The sequence below is a fragment of the Marmota flaviventris genome, chromosome 13, assembly GCF_047511675.1.
Source record: "Marmota flaviventris isolate mMarFla1 chromosome 13, mMarFla1.hap1, whole genome shotgun sequence".
In the NCBI taxonomy this organism is placed as follows: domain Eukaryota; kingdom Metazoa; phylum Chordata; class Mammalia; order Rodentia; family Sciuridae; genus Marmota; species Marmota flaviventris.
Genome location: NC_092510.1, coordinates 79641037 through 79665160, shown reverse-complemented (window position 1 = coordinate 79665160; position 24124 = coordinate 79641037). Strand labels below are relative to the sequence as shown.

The window sequence follows — 24124 nt, the reverse complement described above, 5'->3', positions numbered from 1 at the left end:
ATAAAAATCTAGGATGTGGATGAATACCACAAATAAATATTGAGTGAAAGAAGTAAGACACAAAAACTGAATGCCCTGAGTTCAATCAATCCCCAGCACCAAAAAAAGAAATCCCTGGACCATCCCTCTTCTTCTAAATTGCCTTTCCAGCCTGGCCCATTTCTGTTTATGAAACAACCGTGAAATGGCTGCATCTCCCAGCTGAGCGGCTCCCAACTTTCTTATCATGGAGGGACCTTGCCTTGACTTTTCTCCCATGAGTCCCACATCCTGAAAGAAGATGCAACAACAACAACAAAAAAATGTTCATGGTGTAATAACTCATTTGTTTTAATCAAGACATTTATATTAGCGCCAGCCTAACCTTGTGACTAGCATGAGATAACCAATATCCCCCGACTGGGTTGTGTAATTCCTACTCAAACACAGTAACCTGATCGTTTCGCTCACCAGGGAAGATCTATGGCAGACGTTCAATGTAGGATTTCCGAGATTAATTTTATGACACAAAAATTAATTAGGAAGTCTTTATTTATTTTTCTCACTCTTCTCAAGGTGGCCCTCTAGGTCAGGGACCCCACATACTGAAGAGACCGTGGATGCTGTCTTCAGATATACGATGGTGCTGCTTGCCTGACTTCTTTTCAATAATGATCTCAGAACGATGAGGTCTTCAATGATAAGCCAAGAAAGGCAGATATGATTCAAATAATATTTTATATTTATAAAAATGATATCATTGTTTTAATAATTATTATACTAGTATGAATTACCTTAATTTATTTGGCCTTCAAACAAAACACTATAAACCAGGTAGATGATAAACAATGTAAATTCATTCCTCTCAGTTCTGGAAGCTAGGAAGTCCGAGACTAAGGTGCTAGAAGATTCATTGTCTGATGAAGGTGCTCCTTCTAGTTCACAGGCAGTACCTTCTAGCTGTGTCCCCATATGGTAGAAGGTGCAAGCAAGCTCCCTGGTATCTGTTTGATCAGCACACTCATCCAATCATGAGAGCCCCACCCTTGTGACCTAATCAACTCCCCAAGGTCCCCACTCCTATTGCCATCACCTAGGGGGATAAAATTTCAAACTATAAATTTGAGAAAGGGGAGTGGATGACAATATTCAGACCATGACTTTAAAACTGACTACTTGTATGTTGGACATCTTTTTTTTATTAATATATATTTTTAATCGACACATAGCAAGTTTACGTATTTGACTTCAGTGAACGGGTCCTTAACTTCCCTGGGTCTCCATTTTCCTTCTTACCTAGGGAATGAGTTATTTAAAAGATCAAATGTGTGCAGGCCCGGGAAGCACACGGCACAGGGCTCAACACAGGAAGTGCTCGAAGTGGTTAGGTCAGCTCTTCCTAGTAACTCTGATATCTTCCCGATGCCTTTTCCAAGAAAGCGTCACTATCCCCACTTTACAAAGCAGAAACTGAACCCTGGAGACTGGCCTGAGATCTCACGGCCACTAGATAACAGATGCAGGATGACCCTGGTTCTAACTGATGCCCAGATCTGACCTCTGGTCCCCTCTTGAGTCCTTCAACCCAGCAGATGCTGTGGCTGATCTGCTCAGAGTTGTTTCTATTCCCTCATCAACATTAGTTTTGAGAAGAAAAGGCTATTTTAGTTGACTTGATTTTTTAAAAAAGAATAGGAATAAATGATTAGGTAAGGTTTTGCCCTTACCCTAAAAACAATTTTTCCTAAGTTTATTTCTTATGGTCACGTTCAAGATTGTCAGCTTATAATTTTTTGTGACTCTTGTTAATCTTATTTCAGGAATAAGCAAAGGACTCAGAGAGACCCAGCCATACCACCAGACCTGGGGCACCTCTTCCTCTGAGGGACGTCAGCTCCCTTCTGTGGAACCTGGGAGTGAGAGAGGCTCCCCCGACCCAGCATCCTGACAGCGAAGCTTCTCTTCTGACATCATCCCAAGACCTTCACGTGGATGAGCAGCTCTGCTTCAAAGGTTTGACATCTGCCCCTTCTTCCTGAACTGTGTCAGAGGGGAAAGAAAGGAAAAGAAAAAAAAAGAATCCAACATCTGTTTTCACACCAGAGCTGGGAACTCATTCCTGAAACAGTTTTCATACTTGACCAAAAGGGCATTTCGTCACGAGTAACAGGATCCCTCCCTTGCTCCCTGGCTGCCTCTGCACTTTGCTGATAAGACAGTAACTAATATGCTGATGCGCGTTTCCAGGAATCGAAGCTTCTCTCTGGCTGAGGCCAGCGCGGCTGTGTTCTACAGGGGCAGGTGTCAGAGCCCAGGGCCTGAAAGGCTGTCCCTCCCCATCATTGTCCGTGGGCTCCCCTGCCCCGAGCACTTCTATCAGGACTCTAGAGACAGGGATTCAAGCCCCCTGTCCCTGACTCCCAGGTCCAGCGGTGGGAAAGGCCCAATCCCTGCAGGCCTCTGCAGCCCCAGCCACAGGAAGAACTAAGAGAACTCTCGGTCCCACCAATACCCCCGGCCTCCCACCCCCACCCTGCACCCCCGCAGGGCTGACCTTCCTAAAACACAGGAAACATTCTGATAACTTGTCGTATCAGTTCTTAACTGACCCTCTCAGCCACCTCCATTAGCTTTATTGCCACCTACGGGGGAGAACACTAAGTCACCAAGAAGCTGTGTTGGGTACCTAAATCCACGCATATCCAAGACGTGAGCCCAGCCAGCATCCTGCAACACTGTGGCCCCAGGACCCCTCACAGTCTTAAAAATTATGGAGGACCCCAAAGAACTCGTGCTTCTGTGGGTTCTATCAGATACCATACTAGAAATCAAAACCATGTCATTTTTCAAAACTCAAGAACACCTAAGCACACGTCTCATTTGTCATCAAGGCATGATGGCATCACACAGTGAGTAAGCCCCAGAAAAGATCACTCCAGGATGGATGGATGGTCATGAAAAAGGCAAATATTTTTACAAAAATGCTTTTTGACCTCAAGTTCCCCTTAAAAACTGTCAGGGTCTCCAGACAGCACTCTGAAAACTTATGCACTACATGGTCTCATTGCCCTGAAGAAGTGCATGCCTAAGAACCCTATCTTTCTTACAGGGTGCTACTCCAGTCCATAAGCATTTATTGGGCTCCAACTGTGTATCAGCCACACTGCTAGACATAACGGCAATCATCAAACTCATCCCTGCCCTGGGGAAGCTTCCAGTCAAGTGGAGGAGACACACAGAGCAAAAATAGACCACTGCAATAAGTAATTTTTTAAGTATTTATTTTTTATTTGTAGTTGGACACAATACCTTTATTTTATTTATTTATTTTCATGTGGTGCTGAGGATCGAACCCAGGGCCTCACAGGTCCTAGGCGAGTGCTCTACCACTGAGCCACAACCCCAGCCCCCTCCAATAAGTAATTTTTAACTATCAAAATCATTAGAAAAGAATGAGGCAGAATTAAACCATGCTTAACTCAGAGACATCACAGAGTCTGAGGGTCAGGAAAGACTTTCCCAGGGAAGTGGCATGTCTTGCTAAGGGCTCTGCAAACTGTGACCCTCCTCCAGCACGGGTCTGGGCTCCCCTATCATGGCCTGTCTTTTCCAGTTCTGTCTGCTCCTAGTTACTCCAGATAAATCCTTCCAGTCCCAAATCTCCACCTTGAGTCCCTGTTACATCCCTTGAATCCTTCCCTCCTGGCATATCGCACCAACACAGCTGTCCCCAGTGCCCACCGACAGTGGCAGAAATCAGTGGGGAGGAAGAGTGGAGGCAATGTGGGGGTGAAAGAACTCTGAGTCTGCACTGAGTCCTGGTCCCAGTACCTCCTCTTCATATCCATATAATGCTCCTGGTCAAGCTGCCTTTCTGGATTCTCAGTGTCTTCAAGTCATCAAGAGTATTCATGAAAAATAGAGCACCTAGTGTGATATTCTGCAGTTCCATCCAGTTACCAGCAAATGCCATAATTTCATCTTCTTTAAGGCTGAGTAATATTTCATTGTGTAGATGTACCACATTTTCTTTATCCATTCATCTGATGAAGGGCACCTAGGTTGGTTCCATAGCTTGGCTATTGTGAATTGAGTTGCTATAAACATTGATGTGACTGTGTCATAAATGTTCTCTCTGATATGTGGATGCTAACCCACCACAAGGGAAGATGGGGAGGGGAAGAATAGAAGTTCTTTGGATTCAACAAAAGGGAATGAAGGGAAACGAGGGGGCATGGGAATAGGAAAGGCAGTGGAATGAATCAGACATGACTTTCCTTTGCTCATATATGAAAATGCAGCCAGTGTAACTCCACATCGTGTACACTCACAAGAATGGGTGGAATTAGGTTGTACTCCATGTATATATAACATGTCAAAATACACTCTACTGTCATGTGTATCTAAAAACAACAAATAAAAAAGATACAGCCCCTTCCTCGGGTGGCTGGGTGATAATCAGGTGACCTGATGGGTATGAGGATGCCTGATGAGTGTCCCACATACAAAGAAATGCACAGATATGAAGTGCAATCCATGTGTTAAAAATAATGACAATATTCAATTAGAATCCAACAGTGACATAAACTGGGGGCAGCAGCTTTATCTGGTGTCCCAGGCACACGTTAAACTCCACACTTAAGTATAGGCCGATTCCCAGCAAGTCTATAATTCAGAATGCATAGTTGGAAGGATGCGTGGTGGTTTTTTATGGGAATGCGGAAACACCATGTGAACGGTTAGCTACGATTCTTCAAGACAAAAGCCTGAATGCAGAGCTGTCTCTGCTCATCTTCTTTATCATTCGAAGCCAAAACTTCTTACAGGATCCACTGGGGCATTTGATGGAAGTTTCATCAGGCCAGGAGTAGAGAGCTCAGAGCCTCATCCCAGCTCAGTCGCCAACTCGCTGCAGACTTGTGATTAAGTGTCTTCTTGTTTAGGCCGCAGTTTTCTCATCTTAAAATGGGAAGGGGGATGGTGATTGACATCTATGAAATGGGCCGACATCTCCTGGGCGTGACTGTACTGATATTCCTCACAGTGTGGGACACAAAGCAGCACAGGACCCCTTTAGGACAAGACATCAGGAATCACGAGCTTAAAAGAAAACCACTTGGCCAGGTGTGGTGGTGCACACCTGTAATCCCAGTGACTAGGGAGGCTAAGGTAGGAGGATCACGAGTTCAAAGCCAGCCTCAGCAAAAGTGAGGCACAAAACAATTCAGTGAGACCCTGTCTTTAAATAAAAATTTACAAAATAGGGCTGGGGATGTGGCTCAGTGGTCGAGTGAGTTCAATCCCTGAGTTCAATCCCTGGTTGCCCCCCCCAAAAAAAAATCATATTCATGAGTTCTGGATGGTAGAAGAGTTGATAAGGTACTTCCTTGCATATGAACTCAGGAATCCTCTACACACCTCTCTAAATTAGACAACAGTTGTGACCTCATTGTGAGGGAAGGGTATTCCAGTCTCAGAGAGCTTAGGTGACTCACGAAGTCACTCACCTAGAAAGAAATAAAAGGGGATTAAGTCTGCATCTTATGTCACCAAAGCTCACTGATCTTTCTCTCGAGGATATGGAGGAGTCACCCAGGGGACAGGAGAAGGCTGGGGAACAAGATGCAGGCCTCTCATCAGCCCCACCCTGAAGCAGAGCGGACATGAGGATGGGCTCTGGATTCTGCCCCTGCTCTCCTGCTTTCTAGGTTAGAACCTCTGCAACCTCGGGCGAGTCGGCTCTTATCTCCAGCCTCAGACACCTCATCTCTGAGATGGGCATAATGATAACATATACCCTGAAATGTCACCAGAACAACTAACCAACAGAAAAGTAGCGAAGTGCTGAGCTTTGTGCCCTGCACTTAGAAAGCAGCGGGTGTCATTATTGCTCTTATCATTATTATGTTATCTTAAGGATTATTATAGGGCTCCCGGTGCAGTTTTGGGTTTTCTGCAACACTTTCTGCTCTTTAAGATGTCTCTCAGACAGAATCCTCCATGGTAGTACAAAGTAAGTTAATGCCTGCTGGTGAGACTGAAAATTGGTGCAACCCCTCTGGAAAGCAGTATGAAGATTCCTCAAAAAATTAGGAATAGAACAACCATTTGACCCAGTTATCCTGCTCCTCAGTATATATCCAAAGGAGTTAAAGTCAGCATATGACAGTGACGCAGCCACATCAATGTTCAGAGCAGCTCAATTCACAATAGCTAAGCTATGGAACCAAGCTAGGTGCCCTTCAATAGGTGAATGGATAAAGAAAATGTGGTGTATATACACAATGAAATATAACTAGGCCAAAAAGAAGAATGACTTTATGACATTTTCTGGTAAATGGATGGATCTGGAGACTATCAGGCTAAGTGAAATAAGCCAACCCCAAAAAACCAAAGGTTAAATGTTCCATCTGATATGCAGACACTAACACTCAATGGGTAGGGCTGGGGAGGAAGAATAGATGGTCAGTGGATTAAACAAAGAGGAATGAAGGTAAGGAAGGGGAAGAGGAAGAGGAAAGAGAGTGGAAAAAATCTGACATAACGTTCCCTGTACATCTATGAATACACCACAGAGAATCTCCACATCACGTACATCCAGAAGACTGAGATCCTCATTAGAATAAAATACACACCATGTTTATATAAATATGTCAGAATTCACACAACTTTCATGTATAACTATAAAGAACAATTAAAAAAAAACTGAGTTAATGCTGCCCAATGTCCAGGTGGGGATTGAAGTTACTGCTATTCACGGGACAACTCTGAACCTCAGTTTCCTACTCTGTGACCCAGGGATGCTCCAGACACAAGTGGACTCCTGTTGGGAGGTTTCCACAGGCAGGCGTGGGAAGTGGCCAACACTGGGGGCTCAGCATGGGGTGGGGGGAATGTCCAGAAATGGGAGTTCCCTTTATTTTCCTCTATCTCCCTGGAAAAGCACAGAAGTGGAGGTTAGGGACCCCCTGGGGCTTCTCTGGTCACCTGACCGGAGGGTTGGGGTGGAGAGCAGGAAGGGGGTGGTGTGGTGTAATGCAAGCCAGCCTCTTTTTCCTCTATGACTCCAGCAATTTGGAAACAGATTCCCTATCTGCAGGGCTGTTCGCCGGCAGGACGGTCCCACCTCCCACCTCAGCCCTTCCCAGAACAATGGCAGGATACAGGCCCGTGCTCCCCAGCAATGGCACGCAGGCCTTGGAGCCAGGTTGGGTTGGACCTGGCCAAACAAAGCTTGTCCCAGGCCCACACAGGCCAGCAGCCTCAGCATCAATGCAGGACGCGCCTGTGCAGCCCTGGATACTGCACCAGGGAGGCCCGAAAGGTAAGCCTGAGAAGTTTAGAAATCCTTGGAGACCTGGTAGACACAGAGGAGAGGAAGCTCAAGGCTTCTCCATCGTTGTGAGGGGTTTCAAATTATGGCACAAGCTGACATTTGGGTTTCTGGTGTCCACTAACCGGTCTCTACCTCACTCCACTCTGAACCTGATTAATAACATAATAAGTGACCTTTTTTTTTTTTCCTGGCCTAACTCTACATAGGGCCAACTCTCACTATTTCGGTATTCTGTATTTGCAAATTCTTTAACTCAGTGAAAGTTTTTGGCAATCCCTGTAACAGTCCTGGTGACATTCCGGCTTCTTTGTGGGCATTCACAGTCAAGGCAGAGCAACAAAGCATTCTGCACGGGGAGGCAAAGGTTCCTGGAGATGTTCAAACGTGGCAGGGCTCTACCTTCCTGTTTCGGCTCCCGTCCTATAAGCAAGGGGACTTTTTAAAGTCTATTTGGTGCCACTTACTTTCTGGGGGTCAGTTTTCTGTCTCAAAAGAACATGCAAATCTAGTGCTAAAGAGCACAAGACCACTGGCGGGGAAACTGCAGATCTTCCCTAAGCTTCATTCAGACAGGCCCTGTAGTGTCGATGGCCAGGAGGTCAAGGCTAATGATCAACAATTGTATCAAATAAGGCTTTTCATCAAAAGCACACAAGATCATGCAGTGATCAGTTGACTGAAATGTGACAGGAAGTTTCCAGGAGGCTAACCCCGTGTGTCCACCAGGAGCAATGGCCCGGTATTCCGCCATTCAGTGTTCAAAGCACCTTTATAGCACAGGACTCCCTGGCAACATGGCGATCGACAGTATCTGTTATCCCGTGGAATCCTCAACAGCCACAGAAATCAGCATCATCCTCCCGTTGTGTAGCTGTGGAAGTAGGAGTAGAAGGCCGTGCGCTTGCCTGAGTCTGCACTGCTCAGAGCGACTGCGCTGGCCTGGGGCTGCCTCACATCCTGCATGCCCTGCTGCCCTGCTATGTGGGTGTCCAGTCCCCAGTGGGCTGGTAGGACCCCCACACTCACAGGAGCAGAGTGTGTGAGCAGGACGAGGCCTCTGCAGTACAGCTTTGAGGTGAGGACCCAAGGGGGAAAGTGAAGTCTAACGAGTGTGTCAAACCCAGGAGCATGTGGCATTGGTCAGAGGCCCCATGGAAGATTCTCACACACCTTTCTTTGGGGAAAATATTGTTTTGTTTTTTTTAAAGGAAACTGACATTTCTCAAGTGGCAGGAATCACATCACCTATTCTCACCCAAAGTCTGAGAGGGACAGACTTTGCTCCCGAGCTGGTCTTCATGAAAGCCCTGCTGCCCACCCTCAGCACCAGCCTCTACACACAAAGGCTACAAGTGCAATGTGAACACATGTCACTTCCATTTTTTTTATGACCATAGGAGTCTACTTGGCCCTAGTGCAAAGCAAGACCAGGGGGTAAAGAGTTAATGTCCCTGAAAGCAGCCACCCAACAATGTAGGAACAGTCCCCAGTGGGCTGGTAGGACCCCCACACTCACAGGAGCAGAGTCGCTCCATAGTCCAGCTTTCTCACCTCCAAACTGGGCCACACCTTCATCCTGCATTCTCCATGGACTGAGCTCCCATCACCCCTACATCTGGCAACAAGTACTTCCCTCCCCTCCCTGGTTCAGGTCTCCTTCCTGGAGCGTTTACTGGGGACCTCCAAATAAGCCACCTGGACTTGAACAATAGCTTTCCACTCCTGGGGAGGTCCATATTAGTTATCTGCATTGCTCTGTAATGACGCATCACAAAACTGGCAGCTTAAGATAACACACATTTATCTCACTATTTCTAGGACTCTTGGGGTCTCATGTAAGTCTGCAATCAAGGAATCTGTCAGGCTGTGTCCTCATCTGCAGGCTCAACCAGAGAAGAATCTACTTCCAAGCTCATTCAGGTGACTGGTGGGTACATTTCCTTGCAGGTGGACAGTCAAGGGACCCAGCTTGTAGTATCCTTTATCTGGAGGGTGCCCACAGCTCCTTGTCACGTGTCCCTAGCATGGCAGCTGGCTTCTTCAAATCCAGCAGGAGAACCTCTCACTTCATTCCATTAAGATAGAGTCATTTGTAAAGCAGCATAATCAGAGCAGTGGGTGACATCCCATCACCTCTGACATACGATGGATAGATTTGTACTTATATTATTATCATCATCATTTGTAATTAATATCATTTATTGTAATTATTATAAACTGGGTATTCTGAAATACAGTGTTACAATCCCATTTATCTTTTACATAAAACCCACACTTGGTTCCCAATGCCCGTGGAATACGGTCCACTCATCCCCTCTTCTCTCCTGGCCCCATCTTCGTCCTGGCTCTCTCCCAGCCTTGCCAAACATTTACATCTCCTTTCAGCACATGCAGCCCCTCCACCTTGCCTGCCCTTTGCTGTCTCCTCAGTCTAGTTCACGTATTTTGCAAATGCATTAGGAAGATGGCCTGATGCTCCCAGGGTGGGCCGAGCCTCTCCCGTCTCTGGGCTCCACCGCTTCGTGTGTGTGCTGGTCACGCTCTATTGTATAAATTTCATCAAGCAGTGAGTTTCCATCCATCTCTGAATTCCAGGACCTGACACATATTAGATCTCAATACATCAGGCTGAGTGAATAGATTATCGATATTATTAATAGCAACGTTTTTTTCTTTCCGGGCCCCTTCTGGTTTGCAACGTCTATTAAGCTGACACAGACAAGCCGGGAGTAAAGACGTTGGGCTGAAGACAGAGCGCAGCAGCTGGGTGACCCGAGCAGGCCCAGGGCAGTTGGGAACCCCATGATCTCTTCTTGTAGACAGCAGGCTCTGGACGAACGCCAAGGCTCTGCACAGAGCCCGTGGCTCATCACTTCCCATATTCACTCTTGCTATTCTCTGTGCTCCTCTTCCCCAAAGCCTGCTTCCATATTTTCAGGTCTTTGACTGCTGCAGCCAAACCACTGCTGTACTTACGAAAGCAGAACCAAAACACACCACCGGCCACCGCTCCTCACTGACTTCCAGCTCCTGGGGCTGCCATCCCAGCCTCATGCTCCACCAGGAAGCCCATCTACCTTCTGTGCAGCCCTTGCGCATACCTGGCCCTGAGCTCCCCAGCCTCTGCCTGTTCCCAGGAGCCCGCTTATCTCCCCTCTCCTCCCTGTACAGACACTTCCCCAAGACACTTCTGCATGTGCCTCCTCCCTCCATTCTGGGGGAAGCCTGTTCCAAAAAGCAGTTGTGACTTTCCTGAGTTAAAGCCCAGGATTAAATATAAGTAGGATTTACCATTTCTGTCCCCCAAGGTCCTGAAGCAGGAAGGAGTTGCAAAGGCTATCTGCCTTGACCAAGTGAAGAAGCTGCCCAGAAAGGCCTGGCCAGCCAGGTCCCAAGAAAGTGGGCAGCCCACCAAAGGGATCAAGAATGAGCTTTGGCTACTTAGAAAACTTAAAGGATGTTAAATATGCCCCAAGTTAAAGGTGATTGCTCTCAATTTTGAGTTTAATTGAACCCTACGACCAGAATTCACAGAGGCAAGACTGAGTGAGCCCAAGACTCAGACAGGCTTGGATTGGAATGCCAGCTGCAGGACCCAGGAAAACAGGAGAAGCCAGGTTTCCTCTAGAACAGGAGAAGAACAAGGTCCTCCATGTGGCATGGCTGAGACACGAAGGAGATAACATGTAAAGCGAGAAGGGCAGCCTACATTCCCTAGAGGTCTCTCCAAACAAAGCCAATTACCTTCTCCTTTAAAACTGCTGGTGGGAGTGAGTGGAGGCTGGGGCTGTCAGGCTCTGAAGCTCCCTGCCAGGAATGCCTTTAGTGCCTGCAGGACACTGCCATCAGAGGCTGCATGGCAGGCCTGCACCTTCCATCTGGGGTGGTGGCAAATGGCCCTGAGCCAGCGTCCTCAGAAACTCCAGGAGCTGCTAAGAAGAGGTGGCTTTGATGCTCTGCCAAAGGAAGACCTGTTGCAATTACCTCAGCCACTCAAGGCCTCCACAACATTTAGAGAACCGCAGGCTGCTGCAGAGAAAGTTAGATTCCCTGCCCACTGCTCCCCGTCATCCCAGCTAGGTTTTCAGTTCCCCATGAGGTCCCGCTGTCTCTCCCCTCAGGATCTCTGCACCTGCTCCGGTCTGCTGTAGAGTTCTCCTCCCTCCTCTCTACCGCTGTCCACAAAATCCCCCTTCTTGCCTCAAAGCCCCATGGCTCCTTCTCCACCAGGCCATCCCTAACCGTTCCTCCGGTGTTCCTCACATCTGGCACTCACCACTCAGCTATCGTCACCATTTAAGTGCCAGGTCCCCAATAAAACTGAGAGCTCCTTGGGGGCAGGACCAAGCTTTGTTGATAGGCCTGGTGCTTATAGAGCCCGGCAGGAGACCTTCACAATGAGTGGTGGTTGGGAAGCTCTTCTGTCGTCGTATGGTGGGGCAAAGAGCCCAGGCTTTCACATCCACAGATTTCTGGAATTCTGGCTATACAACTAATAGCTGTGACATTGGTTTGAGTTCCTTAGTCTCTGCCCTTTAGTTTGCACTTTCTAAAATGGGACTATGGGACAAGTGTCAGGGAATCATTTGGAAAGCGCGCACACACACACACACACACACACACACACCAGTAAAGCCAGATGTTCATGGTTAGACACAAGTGGAGAATAGGGCCATTTACCCTGATACTCCAACTAGAGCAGGAAGGCCTGTCACCACCCTGGGTGTTGACTTGATGTCTAGGCTCCTCCTTCTTTCATTCCCTAGTTCCCAGGCCCAGGAGCAGCCAGCCAGCAGGGGACCAGGAAGCAGTAGCCTTCTGGCCTCCCCTCCTGAGGACATATCCTCAGCCGTGCAGAATCCACAGAGACACTGAAAGGGGAATTTCCGATGGGTCCTTTCATAGGCCAGAGCAGAGGCCCTGGCTCCTAGATGCCCAATCTTTCTATCACACTGAGAAAAATAAGGGCAGCTGGAAACCTCACACTGGGCTAGTTTTCCCAGATCCTGATCCAGCATTAAGTCCATGAACCTTTTCCTGCCTTGAAGAAGATTCGGCATCGTGAGTTGAGTGGCAGGCAAGATGGATGGGGTTATGCTACAATAACAACCCCACAAATCTCAGTGGCCTCAAATCACAACAGGTTTTGGCTCATAGACCTGGTTTTGTGGATCCTGAAGATCCCTGGACAGCTGGTCTCCCTGGGGTGGCTTGGAATGCCATCCTCACGTCAGCATGAGCTTCCCCAGTAGCACGGTCAAGGCAGAAGGGACACCAGAGCCTCAGTCACGGTCACGTGATTCACTGGTGCATGCCTGTTCCTGAGGCATTTAATAAGTAATTTAATAATTATTCGTTTCATAAATGGATAAAATAATAAATAAATAACAACAATATATATCATTAATTTACTCCTTACCTAGGCCCCCTAAGTTAAACCTGCAATAATTTTGTGCCATACTCTGAAGTGGGTGTTGGGGAGGCTACTGGAAATGGCTTCAAACTCCAAAAGAAGAAGTTGAAGAACCAAGAAAAACTAATTCAATCCAGAATATTATTCCAGGGCCACCATTGATATCCATGGCACCTTTCAAGGAGCAAATTAACAGAGAAAAAAATTCTTTGCCAGGAAATCCTGGAAGGATTTAATGAGGAAGTGATACTTGAGGTGGCTCTTAGAAGATAGGATCTGCTGGGCAGAAGGAATGAGCAAGGGCTGTAGCAGGGATGACGAGGTGGATATCAGAGCAGACCTGGTATGTTCGGAGAGGGGAGAGCTTCATTTATGTGTGGCAGGAAAATTGTGTGGAAGGAGGGGACAGAAAGAAAAGCAGGACTCCGCAGTGGAGGACAATGTGTGATAGACTAAGAAGTTCAGGTTTCTTCCATAGATCCTTTGTGGCTTGTGCCTATGGGGAGCGGTGTAGAGAGCTCTGAATGCAGAAGAACGTATGGGCCAGGAAGCACCCAGAGCCACAGGACCAATGTTTTTGCAATGGACTGAGTCTCCTCTGAGTCTCCCTTGGAAAGGTGCTCTTGGTTCTGCAGTAAGAACGTCCTCTGATGTCTACATGTGTATTTTATGTATGTATGGACATGTCGATACACGTGCATATGATCAACACTGACTGGTATATATCTGCCTTGAAGAAGATTTGGCATTGCAAGTTGAGTGGCAGGCAAGATGGATGGGGTAAGGCTACAATAACAACCCCACAAATCTCAATGGCCTCAAATCACAACAGGTTCTGGCCCTCTCCAAGGAAGGCAGTCAATAGGGAAAACTGAGCTTCCCAGTGCTGTCATTTCAATGTGTCCACAAAAGTCCATGAGTTGGAAACTTAATCCCCCAATCATACATTGATGGTGTTTGGAGGTGGAGCCTTGGGAAGTACTTAGCATTAGATGAGGTCATGAAGGTGGGGCTCCCATGATGGAATTAGTGGCTTTATAAGAGGAGAAAGAAAGACCTTGTTTTGACCCAGTGCCAAGACCCTCACCAGCTGTGGCCATGCCTGAGGACCTCCTGACCTCCAGAACAGAAGAAGAGCTTGTGTTGTTTACAGTTGACCCTGTCAGTGAAATTCTGTTACAGTAGGAGAAAATGGACCAAGACTCTGTGAGTTTAGTATTAAAATCACAGATGACATTTGCCATTTTTTTTCTACAGAGAGCTAGAAACATTGGAATCCAAGAGAGATTTATTATCAATGGCAAATGAAACCTCAGAAGCTTCTTCCTGCTCTGGCGTCCATAAAGCTTGGGCATAGAAAAGCTAAATGATCCATCCATGTTGATAATCAGGATTATTAGAAGTCCAAGGCAGCAAAATCTGAGGTAAAAATCCGAGATTGATCAGATTGTCTTTGCCATCACAAACCACATCTCGGAAATCTACTTGAGGGCCATGTTGATAATTTTCTTGGAGTGATCAAGAAAAATAATCAGTTAACTGCTCAAAAATAAGAGTATTTTCAAATCATTAATATAACAGTTGTTTTTAAGAATTATTTTATAAATTCTCCTGCCTCAGCCTCCTGAGCTGCTGGGTTCAATCCCTAGTCCAAAAAAAAAGGAATTATTTTATTGAGTTTGTTAGAAGCAAAACATAAAACTATCATTGTAAGTCTTGAGCTGCTTGTTGCTTGGTCTGGGTTGGTGAGATCATAGGTGTTTCCAGACTGAATGGGGGTAGGAAAGGCCAGGTGTCCACAGAGAACCCCTCACTGCCGACTCCACATGGAATCTGAGAACCACTTTCAACTACAATTTTAGTCTAGTCACAGAAGAAGGAGGCCCTCCACTGAGACGGGTAGGCTAACTGTGGTCCAGGGTTTGGCCACAGGCATTCGACAGGCATCCAAAATGATTACGGAGAATTTTTCCTGAGAATTCGTGTAGAGGTTTGCAGTTTCATTCTTCTTCCACTGAGTCAGGCCAGGAAGGGCAGGTGCTGCTCTCTCTGCTCACCCTGGGGAACCGATTCCACTGTAAGAACCGGAAGAACTTGGGATAGGCAGGCGTCTCATCAAATCTGCAAATTCTTCTGAGTTATTTCATTTCATTTATACCATACATATTAGTCAATGTTCTCCAGAGACATAAAAACAATTATATCCATCTGTTCTTCTATTTGCCGGTCTGTCTTTCCATCCTTCTATCTATATATGTATGTGTATAAACACACATGTATAAATACATACATGTAGGTGTGTGTGGTGTGAATGTGCAAATCGGCTTATGCCATTATGGAGTTAGTAGGTAAATCCCTCGGGTGGGGAGCAGTCAAGAAACGCAGACAAGAGTTGAGGCTGCAGTTTTGAGACAGAATTTTGTCTTCTGCAGCTTTTAAAGGCTTTTAGTTTTCAATACGGTCCCTCGGTCTCCTTTACTTAAAGTCAACTGATTGTAGATGGTTAGCCACATCTAAGAAATACCTCAAAGCAACACAAAGATCAGCATTTGCTCACATAACTGGGTACTAGAGTCCAGCTAAGTTGACACCAGAAAATAACCAACACACCAAGTTTCTGCCATTGTTCAAAATCTGTGCTTGCCCTAGATTTGAGGCAATTTAGCAACAAGAGGACAATACTTTTTCCAGTTACCACAAACTCAGTTCATCTATTGAAACCAGCCACACTCCTGTTTTTTTCCTTATAAGTTTGAACTCAGTGTGCGGATGTCTTGTCCCATCAATTAAGAAGCACAAACCTGTGAGTCATGAGGGTCTGGCAGGGTAAATTTTCAAGTCCCCTGAACAGGTTTTTATGACCCAGACATCTAATTGCCCTCAAATAAACCCAATCGCCATGCTCTGCCTCACCTTCTTCTAAATGCCCTGTGACCTGGAGATGACTCAAGATTCAAGAATGAAGAAAGCATCCAGAATCCTAATCACTTCCTCTCACGTCTTCAGTGAGCCTGACTGACAGAACTCTCCAGATGAATAAATGTTGCTGAACCCAGCAACCCACTCCTTGGACATGAGCCCACAGTTGTGACATTCTTTCCCCTCCATGGAAAGAGCCCATCTGAGCAGAGGGAACTCGGCCTCTCCACCATTTCTTGGCATGTCTCAGAGGCTGCACTAGCAGGTGGATGGCCCTGCTGGTTCCTGTGTGTTAGAAAATCAGATGCAATTGTCAAGTGCAAAACGAAAAAGAAAGTAAAAGCTAGTTCTGTGGGGACTATAATGCAACCTTCAACCACTGCTGATAAGAATACAAATTGGTTTTTAAAAAAAAAACACTCTAGCAACCTGCAAAAGCTGAAAACAGTTTATTCTCCAGCAATTCTTCTCCTGGGTAAATATACAAGAGAAATGCACACCCTAAAGTCTTCATAGCAGTGCTATTCTTAATAGCCAAATGTCAGAAACAACTCAAATGTCTATCAATAGTCAGACGTTTGTTAGCATAGAGTGATGATAATTGAGACCCACAGCTATAAGCAACCTCAGGGGAGGATGTCATAGGTGAACTGTGGAGTCAAAGAAGCCAAACACACAAAAAGGACCTAGTGTATGATTCTATTGATTGAAAGTATATAAGCAGGAAGAAATGATCTGTAGTCTAGGAAGTCGGAAAATGATTTCTATTGAGAGGCACAGTGACTAGAAAGTATCGTCATTTTGCAATCACTGATCATTTTCAGTTATATTATTGCCTAATAAACGACCCCAACATTGAAGGGCTTAAAAGCAGTCATTTCATTTTATCTCATGGTTTTGTGGGTCAGGAACTCAGACTGGGCTGAATTGCTTCAATTTTGACAGAAGTCCCTTGGACTTCATTTGGCAGATGGTCTATAGGGTTCAAGAGAGTTCTTCTAACAAGGTTCATGCTTTGGCAGTGGTCACAGGAGGCCAGGTTCCACTGGAACTGTCGATAGAAGTGGCCTCTCCAACATGGCCGTCTCTGTAGTTGGATTCAGGGTAGTTCCAGAAAGTTTTCAAGAGACCCAAGGCAAGTCTCCCTATCACTCAGCCCAAGTATTATTTCCACTTCTTGATGTTGTTCAAAGAGATCTCTAAAACCTGTCCAGATTCAAGAGGAAGAGATTCCCCCCACCCTCTCCAGGGAAACGTCAATAACAAAGTTTAAGAAGAATACCACGCAGGATGACCATCCGACAGGCTGGTCCCACTGAGCTTTTCTATGGCTTGGCAGATTCCCTCGCTTCTCCAGAGTCCCCTGGTCCACATCCAGCTCCGTGGTGTTGGGTCCCCTAGGTGCACACCATCTGGCGTCCTTCCCTGAGAGGGGCCTCAGTTTCAATGAGGAAGCAAAGCAACACCTGCCTGCGTGGGTCACTGAAGGAAGATTGAGGCAACCTGAAAGAAAGTTCCAGAAGATCCTGGATGCTCTGTACATGAGTTTCATTTCCTTTGGAGCCCCGATCACTTCCTCAGACCCCTGACTCCTCCGTGGCCAAGGAATTTAGCAGCTAAGACTTCTCAGAATTCCTGTCAGGAGTCCAGAGAGGGTCGGCCCTCCTGCTCTCCCCGGTCCTCACTCTGTGAGCAGGGACGGGGCTGTGTTCTCAGGCCTCTCACCCCACCGAGAAGGCCCAGGTCAGAAGTTGATGAAAATCCTCTGCAATTTCTACAACAAGACCAAAGTCCCCAAGCAGAGTGACAAGTGAATCACCTCAGCTAGTGCTTAGTCACCGCAAGGTACTTTCCACACAGACACATGGAGATGGTTACCAGAGAAATGTCTGCTGGCCCATCTCACAGCAGCTCAAAGAAAATGTTGTTTTAACCTTTACTTCGCAGGGGGAAAAAATAGCATCACTTTCCCTTTTCCTTTCTTTTTTTTCTTTTTGGAGAGATTGGTTGGCGACGGAGTCGAAGTGGTTGTTTGTGTTTACCCTGGAGGAGGTTTCCAGATAGCTCCGAGTCCAGCGCCCTGCGCATAGGGCAGGCCCTTCAAGTCCTAAGCACTTAATGTTCAAGTGTGTAAACAACCCCCTTGGAGGAGAACGTCACAGGCCATCCAGATCTTGGGCCTCCCATCAAGCTCTCTGGCCACCAGCAGACTCCTCCAAGTTCTAGAACTCAGAGTGGCCAGAGGCCATATCCCTGGCTCTGTCTATGGTATCTGAATGGCCTGGGACATGGATTCTAACCTCCTGGGCCCCCAGGGTCCTCACGAGTAATGATGAGAACCGATAATGCTGACTCAAAGGTGGTCATGAGGCGTGAGTGAGGGGACGTCAGAAACCCCAAACAATGCTTGGCAATCACTTAATAGTTGATCAGTTAAAATGCGCTTCTCCCTCTGCCCTCATTCTTCTGTGATTTCCTTTGCTGCCTCTCCCTTTTTTAAATTCCCTCTCTTCCTCCTCTCTCCCTCTACCTCAAAGGTAGTCCTCACTCTCTTTCCCTCTCTGCTATCTGCATTTCTGGTTTTGTTTTATTTTTTTTTTCTTTTTTGCCTTGTTTTCAAGCCTAATCCCAGCCATCTCTCTGGCTGGCATAGCCTTGGCATGGAGCTACTGAAAGTCAGCCAAATTCTGGCTAAAAACAGCGATTTTTGGCCAGACTTCCTCTCCTTACAAACAAGGGGGGATGTTTCAGGCCTGGGAAGTCGTCCCATCCATTTAGGCCCCAGGGTTAAAAAAAAAAAAAAATAGCCGTGCCTCAGTGTGTGGCCTTAGGTGGATGGCGAAGCGGGGCTCTGGGGATTGACAGAAATAAATGTGGTGTTTCTGAAAATTGTGAAACATGCACAGTGCATGTGTCATCCCAGCCGAAGTGAGTCAGTCCCCAGGCCTGGGCTCAAACCTGGCTGCATTGGCTTTCTAAATAGAAAGTGTGTTCCCGGCCAGCCTGACATGAGTAAAGCCACAGAGGCAGCGGCCTGCAAGTCCATGCATTGCAAGGTGACTGAAAACCTCACGCTTCCCTGGGAGAGTTCTAAGAACGCGTCCCTCTTCCTTCCTCCCTGTTCTCTCGATCCTGAGGTCTGAGTTTTTCCTCCCGTTATTGCTTTAGGCTGAACTGCTCCAGCAACCTCCAAAACAGCACAAGGAACTGCATTGAGGCAGCCAGGGTGATTGGGTGCCATCACCTTCCGAGTGGTACAGGCCTGGGTTTGAATCCCTATCCCACCTCCAACTGGCTGTGTGTGTAAGAGTGTGCATGTATGCACATTGATGTGCAAATTTCTAACCTCTCTGGAGCCTAGGTGTCTCTTCCACTGAGTGGGAGGAACTCTGCCTCTTGATTAAAGTATTAAAGGAGATGTCCTGCAAAGTGTTTCATGCCCAGTGGGCCCTGTGATATCTGACTGGCCTTTCTCTCTCCTGGGAAGGTGCTATCATCTGGGTTCTGAATGTCCCCCAAAGGCCTGTGTGCTAAAGGCTTGGTGACCAGCTGTGGCCCTATTGGGAGGTTGGTAGAACTTTTAGACCATGGGATCTAGTAGGAGGATGTTAGTTCATCAAGGACATGCCTTTGAAGGTACATTGGGACCCTGGCCACTTTCTGTCTCTCTCTTTTCATTCGCCAGCTCCCACAAGGTCAAGGTGAGCAGCTTCCTGGGCCTCACGCCCACCGTAATGCACTCCTACAGGCCTGAAATCGCTGGACCCACTGACCATGGACTGAAGCCTCTGCAGCTGTGAGCCAAGAAACCTTTCCTCCTCACACATTGATTAGCTCAGGTGTTTGTCACAAGCACAGAGAGTCGACTAATGCAGAAGGGAAGCATCCAGAACTCCAGCGCCTCTTCATCCCCCAGTTCTCAGTGCACATGGGGCTCCCCCTCGGGGTGGGGGTGGCGAGAGCCCAGCCTCCGTGAGCAGCAGTGACAGCAGCAGCTGCAACAGCAGCTTGGCCTCTTCGCTCCACACACAGAATTTGGAGAAAAGAAGCAACACAGGGGGCCCAGGGCCTTCTGCGCCAGCATCCCGGGCAGGCGGGGCGCCCCTGCATCCCTGGCAAGCACAGATGCTGGAGTCACGTGGCAGCCCTGGTGCCAGAGGAAGTGGTGCAGCCATCCCCTGGCTTTGGGTCAGCCTGGAGGGAAGTGTCCTATTACAGCGTAGGCGGTGCTGGCTTGGGCCTCCAGGCCCTCTCCCTGTCCCAAACCTCACAGAGGGACAAGAGGGAGATCCTGCATTCGGACACACGCGGCTGCTGTTCACCCTGCTGTATACACCGCCATCCAAGGCCTACAGAGGGCTGAGCCAAGTAAGCCACCCCTGGCCCTTGGCTTCTCCCTGTTCCAGCTCACAAGCTGCCCTCACTAAAAAGGCTGTTTTCTTTTGTCCTGGACCCCCTGGGGTCCAGCTATTCTATCAACTTTATATGCAGCAGGAATATAATTGGATTCAATTATAATAACTACGTTCATTAACTATCTAGGTAATGTTCATTAAAAAGTCTAGGTAATATGCAATTAATGGCATTACCATATGAATTGTGCATTGGGTCACTAATACGCAGATTATGTATAACGCTCCATGTATGTATTAATTATAGCCCATGCCAGAAAAACAAAGCATTCAGAGCTTGCAGATCTGTCCTAGTTGTAAACTCTTTTGATCCCATACACATTCTTTTTATGGAAGAGGGTTTTCATTCAGGGGAACATTTTGTTTTTGAGTTCTTTACACAAAGATGACTCTTGTAGAGAAAGGACTCTGAGAAGCTAGTATGTTAGTCAGCTTTTTATTGCTGTGACAAAATACCAGACTGGAATCGACTTAAAGGAGAAAAGGTTTATTTCAATTCATGGTTTCAGAGGTTTTAATCCTGAGGCAAAGCAGAACATCATGGCGGAAGGGGAGGGCAGACCAAAGCAACTCATCTCACTACAGCCAGGAAACAGAGAGAGAGTGTGAGAGAATGAGAGGAAGGGGCTAGGGACAAGATAGAGTCCCCAAGGGCCTTCCCACAAGGACTCACTCTCTTCAACTGTGTTCCATTTCCTACAGTTACCACCACTTCCCTAAGGTCCATTTAAATTATGGATCCATGAATGGATTAATCCACTGATGGGGTTACAGCCCTCATGATCCAGTCACTTCCTAAAAGCCCCATCTCTGAACACTGCCACATTGGGGACACATTGGGGACCAGCCTTCAACATAGGAGCCTTTGAAGGACATTTCAGATCCAAACCTTAACAGCCGGTGAGTGTTAGAGTTGGGTGAACTTGGGAAGCCTGAACCAGAGCTTCCCCTGAAAAAGACCATGTCCTTGAAAACAGAGTTGAGATTTCTGGGTTCCGTCCTGGACTCTGTGAAGACTTCTCCTGCCAATCATTGCCCCTTCCAGTGAGACGTTCATTATCTGGAAAATTGTGATAATAGGCCTTGATGGTGACGACGTCACCAAGACATGTAAGCGGATGATCTCACTGGAGACACCAACACGCTTTAAAAATACAGATCAGCAACAGCATTGAGCATCTGGCCACAGAGCTCCCAATGAAAGCTTCTCCGCTATGGGAAAGATTCTGCCCGACTCCCTCAGCCTGCCCTGAAGAGGGCAGGTTAGTCCATGGGCACTTGACCCTGATGGGAGGGCACCAGCAATGGCTGAAATGTAAGTGGGTTCTCTCATGCTTCCTCCTCACAGTACATCATTGGCATTGCCTGGTACGTGGAGTTACCTTCTCTATTTTACCTAATTTGGAAATGGAGGCCCCTGGTGAATGAAGCGAGTCACCCAGGGTCATCTCAGCTCCACTGGCATAAAGATAATAAAAAACGGCCAGAGAGGTGTGCATTCTGACCCCCCAGCTGGCCTCTGTCTCTGCACTCAGACTTCTCCTGGGTCCCTGAGCACTCACACCTGCCTCACTTTTCCTCTATCTGTTGCCACCCATGGGGACAGCCCTGGTGATCTGCCTCTGAAGCACCTGCCACTCTGTGCTCTGCTCTTGAGCATTCAACAAGTTGCAGCTCTAAATCAGCCACTGTGTTGGACACTGGGTGAAAACATGAGCAAGTCATAGCCCTGCCTTCAAGGAGCTCAGGGAACACAGTGTTAGTTCAGGACTTGACCCCTTATTCCTGAATGATGGATTACCCTCAGTGTCCTTTGCCTTGAATTTCACCTTCTTCTCATGCACAAGAGACACAAGAACATGTTTTCTAAAATGGAAAGCTGTCCGGGCAAAGTGATGCACACCTGTCATCCCAGTGACTCTGGAGGCTAAGGCAAGAGGATCTAGGGGCTGCCCTTGAAAGGGATATTGGGACCCTGGACCCTTCCCCCTACCCCATTCCCTCTTCTTCCTGGACACCATGAGGTGAGCAGCCTCTTGCCACAAATTTCCACCATGATATACTACTATAGGCCCAAAGCAACGTGGCCCAGTGGCCATGTATTGAAACCTGTGAAATCACGACCAAAATAAACCTCTCCCCCTTGTAAGTCATTTATCCCAGGTATTGATGGAAAGCCGTTATGGTTCAGATTTAACGTGTCCCTGCAAACGCTCAAGTGTGGGGTGAAATGGTTGGGTTATGGGAGCCTTAACCTAATCAGTGCAATCATCTACTTGAATGGATTAAGTGGGTGGGAGCTGCAGGCAGGTGGGGTGTGGCTGGAGGAGGTGAGTCCTTGGGGGTGAGCCTTTGGGGTATATATTTTGTCTGTGGTATGGGGAGACTCTCTCTGCTTCCGGGTGGCCACATCCTAAGCTGCTTTCCTTCACCCCACTCTTCGGCCATAATGTTCTGCCTCACCTCGGGCCCACAGCAATGGGTTGACTATGAATTGAGACCTTTGTAACCATGAACACCAGATACACTTTCCTCTCTAAAGTCGTTCTTGTCGGATCTTTTGATTGCAGCAGTGAAAAAGCTAAATAAAACAAAAGCTAATGGTTATTTTCAATCACCTGGTGCATGTGTGCAGGTACGAATGAGGGAGTACTTTCCAAGGGGATCCTCATCCCTTCCTTGCTGTTGATTTGAGGATCCATGAGATATTATAAGGAAGACACAGGTGCCCAGAGGATGGCACTTGGTGGACCCTCAAGCCACATCCTGGTCATGGTCTCTCTTCCCTCCAGCTATCTAGAATTTCTCCTGCATGTTTGGGAAGGTCAGATGGGACAGGGCCTCTAACTGCAGAATGGATCCAGGCCCTGGCCGCTTGTTTCGTCGATTGGCAAATGTCTCTCCCATACCACACAGCGTCCTGAGCTAGAAGGAGAAGAACGTCTCGCTTGTCCAGCGCCTTCCTATTGCCTGGACCTTAGGACCTCGTCTTACTTGCTTCCTCCTGTATTACACAGGCAAATGCGATGGTGCCCGTTGGTGTGACCATGCACAATAAATCAAGGTGCAAATTTTCATCATTCCCATTCACTTTGGGTAAAGAAGTCAGCCATCACCTATCTGCTGCTCACCCCACCCTCCCAGAGTCTGCAACTGCAGATGGCCAAAGGCCCTGGGCAGCTTGGTGTTTGAGACGGTGCTGGAGGGGGATAGCTGGTTGACACTCACTCACCATCCCTTCCTGCCCTCGCTCCCTCACACACTCACCCATTCCTTCATCCATGCGTTTCTGCGATCTCTACGTAGGCCTGCGGTGTTTTCTGTGCCAGGCCTTGTGCTGAGAGCAGGGTAAAGAAACACAGAGGACTGAGCTGGTGTCTGTCCTGCAGTGGCTGAGTGTCCCAGTGCAGTGTGATTTCAACTGCTCTGGGAACTCCAATGATGGAATCCCCTTTGTATGAAGCTGGAGTGGCACAAAGTGCAGATGACAGGGACAGTGCAGAAAGGACATTGAATTATAGCAGTCACCCCCGTAGGGCTCTGCTTTCATCCCAAGAAAACAGGAGCCAATGACAGACAGTTTTGCAAAAACAGCCAATGGTTTGCAAAAACAAACCAGAGTGATCACCTAGTTTCTTCTGAGTCAAATGCAGCTTGATCTGCCCTCCCAACGAAAGTCCCCCTAGGGAGTAGGAAGGACAGTAAGTAGTGCCACCAAACCGTCCTTGTAAGACTCCAGCAAATCACTCTGCAGGTGTGTGCTCCTTAACAATAGACATTTGTTCTGAGAAATCTGCTTTCGGGTTATTTTCTCAGTATGCAAATATCATAGAATGCGCTTACACATACCAATGGCTACCATGTCTCTAGGGGATGTGATCTTACGAGACAATCTTCACATGTCACTTGTCATTGACCAAAACATCACTATGTGGTTCACGACTATATTCCTTTGAACCTCAAAGAGGTAAATACTAACATTATTGTCCTGCTTCACTGAATACGTGAGCCATACTTTAAAAGAGCTAGTCCAGCAGTTAAGCATGCACAAGTTCAGGGGTCAAG

At 47.2% G+C, this 24124-nt stretch overlaps 1 long non-coding RNA gene across 1 annotated transcript; it reads right to left on the bottom strand.

Annotated features, from left to right (window-relative positions):
• Nucleotides 1–539: 539 nt before the first annotated feature.
• Nucleotides 540–8941, bottom strand: LOC114098747 (uncharacterized). Its single transcript, XR_003583780.3, has 3 exons — nt 8867–8941; nt 1843–2019; nt 540–671 (listed from the first exon to the last, which is right to left on the bottom strand). It is a non-coding gene; the product is annotated as an uncharacterized lncRNA (long non-coding RNA).
• Between the last annotated feature and the right edge of the window lie 15183 nt (nt 8942–24124).